This window comes from Nannospalax galili, unplaced genomic scaffold (genome assembly GCF_000622305.1).
Source record: "Nannospalax galili isolate Female #2095 unplaced genomic scaffold, S.galili_v1.0 scaffold1340, whole genome shotgun sequence".
NCBI classification, from domain to species: domain Eukaryota; kingdom Metazoa; phylum Chordata; class Mammalia; order Rodentia; family Spalacidae; genus Nannospalax; species Nannospalax galili.
The window spans coordinates 1,130,860-1,139,341 of NW_008346293.1; the positions used below are offsets into that span (position 1 = coordinate 1,130,860).

The window sequence follows — 8,482 nt, forward strand, 5'->3', positions numbered from 1 at the left end:
CAGGGGAATAAATTGTAAAAATGCTATCAGTATAGATATATTTTTAGGACAGGTTTTCTTTTACTGTTTTACTCTTGCTGGTTCCTCTAAACTCTTCTAATAACACAGCTGTCACAATGTATGTTTTTCTCTAGCTCTTGGTTAAGTGGAATAGGAAGAATCTATCAGACTGCTCAATCCTGAACTGATGAGAATTATTACAACACAGTAATAGCCATTGCATAACTATGATGAGACTGATGAGACCTTAGCTATGGGAGGCCTAGCACAAGCTTTAAAAAATTCACTAAAAATGTTAATCGTGGAAAATACAAAGCTATCCCAAACCACGTAACTTTTAAAAGAATGCTTTCCTTCCTGCGCTCATGCCCCATCTTTTTCATCGTCCTTCTTACTGATGTTAAAAACTTTCTAAAATATGCAGACACAATGTACCTCGTTAGCATGGTAAGCAGCATGTCAGTCTTATAAAAAGTGTGGCCACAGATACTTTCACAAAGGAGAAGCAGATAATGAAAATGACATCAAGAAAGAGAAATTCCCAAAGAATAAATTCAATATGCATTGGCTGTAAGTGCATGTGGTAACTGTTTTCTGATGGGGGTTGGGTTCCTTTCATAACTTGTTAATTCTTAGGAGCGGCAGATTTTTCACATTTTACATGCCTGTTCAAGTTGTATAGCTATATTTGGTCAATAAAAGAAGTCGTTTTTTCCAAAAAATCAGTATCTCATTTCCTAAATAGAGAGGAAAAGATACTTACAAACCTCTGGTTAAAATATGCTGTTACTTCTAAGCCAGGTGTAGGGAAATACTCTGAATAACTTTCCTTCCTGCAAAGGAAAAAGGAGAGAGAAAAAAATATTGAAGAACCCAATAATTCAGTTAATCATCAAATGTAGAATACTTTGGCCATATTTTCTTTAAAAATTGAGTTAAAGGGGCTGGAGAGATGGCTCAGCGGTTAAGAACGCTGGTTGTTCTTGCAGAAGACCCAGGTTCGAATACCAGCATCCACATGGCTGCTAACAACTGTCTGTAACTCCAGTTCCAGGGAATCCGACAGCCTCTTCTGTCCTCGCGGGCATTGCACGACACAGGTGCACTTACCTACATGCAGGCAATACACTAATACACATAAAATAAAAATAATAAATAAAATATTTTTTTAAAAATTGAGTTAAAGCTAATAAACACTACGACGTGGTTTTCTTGGGAAAAGTAGAACTTCTGAGTCAATGATAAAACTGCAATATATTACAAACTCAAAGGACTTCATTTTCAACTTCAGATGACAATACCTAAGATTACTTCATTAGCACTGATCAATAGCAAATTGATTAAAATTATCTCACAGACACAAATGGTTAGCAAACATTATTTTGCACATATACACAGAAAAATCACTATGAGAAAATACTTGGTGCTATGACACTTTTGAAAAGTTGTGAAAACACATCTGTGGGGGTTTCACTGAGAAATGTCCCCCATAGGTGCATGTATTTGAACACTTGATCTCCAGTTGGTTGTACTGTTTGGGGTAGCTATGGAACCTTTAAAAATAAGAGTCTTGCTGGAGGAAGTATGTCACTGGTGGTAGGCTTTGAGGGGTTATAGTCTTGCCCAATTCCTCTCTCTCTCTCTCTCTCTCTCTCTCTCTCTCGCTCTCTCTCGCTCTCTCTCTGTTTCTTATGTCAGACAGCTACCTACTCCTACTGCTGAGCCTTCCCCATCATGATAGAATCTATCCCTCTCTGGAACCATAAGCCAAAATAAACTCTTTCTTACTTAAGTTGCTTTTTGTCATGGTATTTTATCACAGCAACAAAAAAGTGACTAACACAACATCACACTCTTAGAATATGGCCATTTGTAGCTCATTATGATTTAAATATGAAATGTTCTCCATAGATTCATGAGTCTGAACCTTTTGTCTCTAGCTAGTGATGGTGGTGGTTTGTGGAACCTGGAGGAAGTGGTCACTGGGGAGTGGATGTAGACTCATTCCCAGGTCTAGTGACCACCCAGCCCTCTTTGCTTATTGATCAACGCCATGCAACAAACTCTACTGCCAGCTCCCATTGCCCAGGACAGCACTAGCTGTGCCATGCTTTTCCTGCTATGACAGATTGTATCCCCTTAAATGGTAGGCCAAAATAAGCCATGCCTTCTTTAAGTTGTTTCTTTCTGCCATTCTCCTACAGCGGTGAGAAATGGATCCGGAATGGAGGCATTGTATCAAAGTTCCCAAGACCCACCCAGGAACCACAAATAAGATCTAACCATCTTGATCCCAGATACAAAAAACAAAATAAAACAAACAAACAAAAAAAACTACATACATTCAGTTTCTGTTCACAGTACAGTGAACAGTGTCCAGTGGCTAGTATCTGACGCAAATACGGTGGAAATTAACAAAAATATGACTCATCAGTATTGACTCACCTTAGCCACTTGTGGCAATTTGCACACTCCCTTTGCCCCAGTTTAGTCTGCCATTCACCCTTCCTAGACTATTGCAACAATGTCTTAAGTTATTTTCTTATATCCATGCTGGTTCTCTGAAAATCCATTCTTTACCTGCCTCTTAGGTGGAGTCATTCAAAAGTAAATCTGCTCATGATAATCCTACAACAGATTTCTCCCAGGCATCCTACCACCTACAAGAATCAAGTCCAAGCCCTGCACGCAGCACTGCTTGCCCTGCAAGCCCTAACGCCCATCTACCTTTCTCCCTGCTTTCCCCCGAGGCCCAACATGTACCAACGCAAAACTCTGAAGCTGGTCCCAGGCAACGGCCTTACTTATTTTAGCCTCTGCGGTGAAGATTTTTGCCTTCAATCTTCTCTCACTCCGTGTTAGCATCTATTTATGTATTCTGGGTAAACTTAAACTTACATATTCTGGGTGCTTAAGTTTACCCACAATACATAAATAGAGACCATTCTGTGCACCCCCCCACCTCAGGCTGGGTAGGGCATTCATTGTATTTAATTGTACATATCCCTTGTATTATAAATTTCTGCTTAGTGATTGCCTTGCCGTCTCACACAAGGTCTTTTAAAGTATTTTGAGGATATGAACAGTGACTCATTCATCTTTTCCCTAGCACAGGGTTTCACAGATGGTGGGAGGAATGCAATAAATAATTTGTCGAACGTTAAGGTGCGTGAGCCTGAGTACATACTTTATCACCTTGTGAGACTCTTAAAATGCAAAGAGGAATCTTTTAACGTTTTCCTATGTGGTTTCTCATAGTTCCACTAACTGTCATTCTGGGGGAGTTTCCCTTCAGTTAATCCTTGTATTTGTAGACCAAGTATAAGGAACTGAGAAGAGGAAGAGAAAAACAAATGACGAAATGGTCACACGCGGAGTGACAAAAAATCAAAATTTGTCAACGTCAACATTTATTTACTATAACGCATGTGACATCCCTAACAAAACAAGATGAAGAAAAAAATGTTTTTGTACAAAATTTTTCTTTTTTGGTAATTTTACATCCTTTCCAGGATTAAATCTGTTTTGTTTTGTTTTGCTTTGTTAATGTATGAACACATTTTGCCAGCATGGACAATACCCGTGGAGGCAAGAAGAGGGGGTTGGATTCCTTTGGAACTGGAGTTACAGATGGTTGTGGAACCTCCATGTGGGTGCTGGAACCTGGATGGTTCTTAACCACTGAGCCATCTTTCCAACCCCAAATCCATTTTTACATTATGAATTTCCACTTCCTTCTCCCCACTGCAGTGGGACTGAAACATATGAAAAGGTTGCAAGAAAAGTGGCAAATCCCTAAAATTTTTGTGTACATATATTTGTCCTAGTTGGCTTTAACTGTCAACTTGACACAGCCTAGAGTCAACTCTGAAGGGAATCACGATTCAGGCATTTCCTGTATCAAAGTGGCCTACAGGCATGTCTGTGGGGATTGTATTGATTGCCAATTGATGTGGGAGGGCCCAGTCCACTGTGGGTGGTGGTTCCAGGCTAAGTAAGAAATTTATATAAATATGAACTTGTAATTGAGCCAGCAAACTGTTTCTCCATGGTTTCTGCTTCAAGTTTCTCTTTGTGTTCTACCCTGACTTCTCTCAATGATGAACTGTGAGATCAATATATAAGAAGAATAAAGCCTCTCCTCCCCTAAGTTTCTTTGGTCATGGTGTTTGTTCATCAAATTTACTGAAAATCAGCAACAAAATGGAAGCTAGAACATCTCATATATAAATATATTATGAGTTATAAAATTAGACTAATATTTGCTAAATTATAACTATCAAATATGTTAAACACAGAGATAAATATAAAATAAGTATAAGTAGGTGTTCCAATATACTTTGATGCAGAATTTGCATGACATGGCAACCACACAAGGTCTAATCCCTTCTGCATTATCGCTTCTGGAATTTACATCTAAGCTTGGCAATACTTTTGAAACACCTAAGAGATATGAAAGACAAAAGAGCAAGTGGCCTCCCCAGGATGAATTTCACCCCTTGCAAGGGAAATGGATCAAAATGTAAGTGTAGCAGCAGAAATCCACCATGTTAGAAAAACAGATACCATCAGAATTATGAGCTAACAGAGACTTTGAGCATCATCTAGTCTAGTGACTTTCCAACTATTTTATTTCAAATGAACTTTTAAGCAGAAGGCCAATATATAAGAGAGATGCATGAAGAACAGATACAAAAGGCTTCCAGACTGAGGGGCTACTTACTTTTCCTCCCTCCACAGCTCCTCTTTCCAACCAAAGTTATAGTTAGAAAATCACATGGCCACACTGACATTTTGGAGACCAAGCCTACCAGGCCAGAGAAGGAACAAGAGCAGCCACTGCATTACAGAATTCAACAAAGTTGCAAAAACATTCATCCTGTATGTATCCTGTATGTACCATCCTTTTGGTTCCTTTGTTTTACAAGGCTGGATTCCCTGCATATCTTGATCTGACCTCATTCGTAAATATGTAAATGGTTAATAAGACCTAATAGGATTTAGGGTCATTTTTCCTTCAGAGTTTAGCAAAATAATGGATACTTTCTTTTCTCTTTACTACTCAAAACTATGACAGGTTACATATGCACATTTCTGTCTTATAACACCTAGGACTGTAGAAGGAAATTTTAAAAGGTAAGCTCAGTCAAAAGTATGCCGTGCTATAGAGATTTTCACGCATCAGGCTGTAGGAGTAGGGATTAAGCTAAATCATTTGGGAACAAATAAGCAACAGGACAACAGTAATACACGAGATTTGGTCTTTTCCATAAGGTACTAGGTCTAAGTATAACCACTTCATTAAATATTCCTCTCTATTTTTGTTTCTAAAACAGACAAAAATTGTTCTATAATATATAAGAACTTGAAAACTGAAATGTGTCAGATAAGTAGTATTGAACTCTGTAAGGAAATCTGGCCACTCCTACTGGAAGACTTAGTTTTGCAAAGCTCTTCTTAAGATGTATTGTCCCTCTCTAGTAAACTGTGGTAGAAACAACCATCAGAAGTGAATCAAGGTGACAAGGAACCGTGTGCATTCATGGCATGTTTTCTACCCACAATTCAACAAACTAGCTTTGGAAAATAAACAACACTGTGCCTGACACACAGCAGGCATGCACCATGTTTGCTGATGAATAAGTGAAAGAGTAGATGCTGAGGGAGACCTGTCACAAAAAGACAAAAAAATAAAATAAAAAATAAAAAATAAAAAAAGGTGGATGCTGAAAAGAGGCTGGGTAAATGCAGACTAGGTTAAAATTTTGAAAGACTCTGTGCTGTGGGCTAGTGCCAAAGATTCAGTAAATTTTACTCTTAAATTAGTGATTTTTTAAAAGAATGAATGAGTAGATTAACTGTAAGACAATAAAAAAAATGAGAAATGTCTCTAGAAATAATTTTGCCAATGCCCAATAAAGGCTAAAAACAATAAAACCGGAATAAGGAAGATTTGTCCTGTCAGTAGCCTGCCAATAGAGCTTGCCCCCATTCCTTTAGAGACCTGGAAAGTTCAGCTAGGCACACAGACGAAGACTACTACCCTGCCTCCTGGCTTGCTAGATATGGTCATGTCCATGGACTGTGTCATTAAGCATGAGTCTTGTAAGCTTCTTCTGGGCTACACTCTGAAAAAAGGGAAGTGGTTGCTTCCTGTTCTTTCTGAAAATTGAACAGTCTGTGGGAATTAGTCATTACCTACAAAGTTGACAAAGACAAATATTCGAGACAACACAAAAGTCTCATCCATAACACAGTTACAAGGCAGAACTAAGTTTATACTGTGTTTAATCCACTGTTATTTTGAGGCTTTGTTTGTTATACATAGCAAATCCATGTCCTCATTAATACATATGGATTACAAAACCATTTCAGAATAGAAAAGTTCATGGAAAGTAGTCCTAGGCTGTATTCAACAAAGCACAACAATGAGCTGAAACATGGAAACATATCCAAAGCTCAATGCAGAGGGAGCTAGGGCAACAGTAGAATCAACAATGAAGTAACGGGAGAGGGCAAAGGAAGGGGAGTGGGAGAGAGGAGGGAGGGAGGAGGGAGGGAAGGAAGAAGGAAGGGAGGGAAATTGAGAGAAGCAGTGTTCAGATAGTGGCAGAATAACCCAGACAATATGCTCAGTAAAAAACAGAAACTTAAGAGTCTGGAACCCAAAGGAGGAAAATTGAAAATGGAAGACTGAGCAATTTTGTATTGTATATACACTTTAAAAAATGAGAATAAAATCTCAGAATGAGAGATCAAAACTGTGCCCAAAACTGAATGATGGAGTAGTCTCTCACAAATTATCTGGAAGCAGCAGAAATCAGCAAAGGAAAAATGAAAGTATTTCTTACATAGGAGAACAATAACAATTAAATGGAATTAAGGTTGACTCAAGTTAGCAAGGACATTAAAGCAATTAGGTGTAGTGTGAAGACACTTTAAATCCATAAAAAGATTGGTGAAAAATTAAAGCAAACTTTACTTGAAATAGAAAAGCATTTACAGGGTTTGAAAAAGCCAAGCTTCAATCATGCTGTAAGGTTCTATCTTAATTTCCAGAATCCTAAGAGAACAAGCACATGTATCATTCTCTCCTTTAAAAAAAAATTGCACAATAGAGGAAGAAATAAATGAGGTGAGAGGAATCAAGGCAGAAGGACCAGCAGTGCTTCAGCTTTGATATGCGCTCTATCTAGGAGACTGGGGTCTCACCCCTGGAGACAGCATGAAACAAGGGCCTCCTCCTTGAGTTTTATGTTCCAGTAGGTCTTTACATTTTACGTGTAAGCATGTGAGTTAATAAAGATAATGCAAAGTTGGCAGCATTGGTTCCTGTAAGAGGCAAGTTGAGGAGTTTATGTCACTTGTGAGGTGTATTCCAATCGCTGGAAGGTAACCAACATTCTAGAACTTTCAGGGTACACTGTATTCATGTACCCTGCCACCCCCCCACCAAGTGTCTTCTTTCACCACCTGTCCTGAGCCATCCAGTCAGGAGGGCATGCTAAGATTTGTTTCACATTGCCCTGTGTACTTCAGATTGACCACATTATAGCTGTCCCTGGAATATCCAGGAGGATTACAGCAATTTCTTTTAAAACCACTGCATTTCCATTGAAATTGCTCATACTAAATAACTTTATATGAGAAATTGATATTTCCTTCCTTTCCTTTGAAGAGAAATCTGGTGGCAATTGCCTCTTCCTCTTGCATAGTGACTGCATTATCCATGGTCTTTATTGTCTGAGATGGGGAGAGTTTTCCCTGATGCTTGTAGTGTCCACTTGAGTTTCATAGTTCTGATTACTGGATCACATTTTAGGATCTCACACCCCCCGGCTTTTTTTAACATAATGATCAAACGTTACATATTCTTCCACGTGGATCTAGGGTAGGAAGTGTTGCCCTTAGGTGATCTTTCCTGTGTAAGTACATGCAGAATATCTGAACAAGAGTTGCTATACACCACCAAGCTAGCTTGTGGGGGTGTGGGAGCCTTCTTATTTTGAGTTGCATGAGACAAGGAGTGGGTGTGGCAGTGGGTGAGGGGACTGTGTTTCATGACACTCAGCATCCAACATGAACAGTTGTCACTGCTTCATACCCAGCATCTGTGGATCTTCGCAGCTGTGGATCCTGTGGTTCTGGAGTTCCTTGTGTTGCACTGGACCTCCAAGCTGCAAGATCAACCAGGAAAAGCCCTTCCTGCCCACATCCCAGATGTCATATAAAAAACAAAGCACTACCTATTTTGACTAGTAATAATCAGATACATACAGATTAGAGATGCATGTGCCAGCATCTCAGTGTTATTAGCAAAAACAACAAGTGTTTCTGTAAGAAACAGTATATTTTAAAATGAAATGGAGATCTTCTTTAAAGGTTAAAAACCCATTCAATTTTATGTTACAGGGTTTATACTGCATTCAAAAATGTACAACTGTATTAATTGAACTGTGAACCTAAAAATTTACAGTCACTG

At 38.8% G+C, this 8,482-nt stretch overlaps 1 protein-coding gene across 6 annotated transcripts in view; it reads right to left on the minus strand.

Annotated features, from left to right (window-relative positions):
- Pkib (cAMP-dependent protein kinase inhibitor beta) overlaps window positions 1-8,482 on the minus strand; it is a 120,313-nt gene that overhangs the window by 44,657 nt on the left and 67,174 nt on the right. For 3 of the 6 annotated variants that reach the window (XM_008842730.3, XM_029568130.1, XM_029568132.1), the window contains one exon: window positions 764-833. The exons of 2 other annotated variants lie outside the window; for them this stretch is intronic. The gene's annotated coding sequence lies outside the window, so the exon portion shown is untranslated. The remainder of the gene's footprint in view (window positions 1-763; window positions 834-8,482) is intronic. One more of the 6 variants, XM_029568131.1, reaches the window with a different exon arrangement.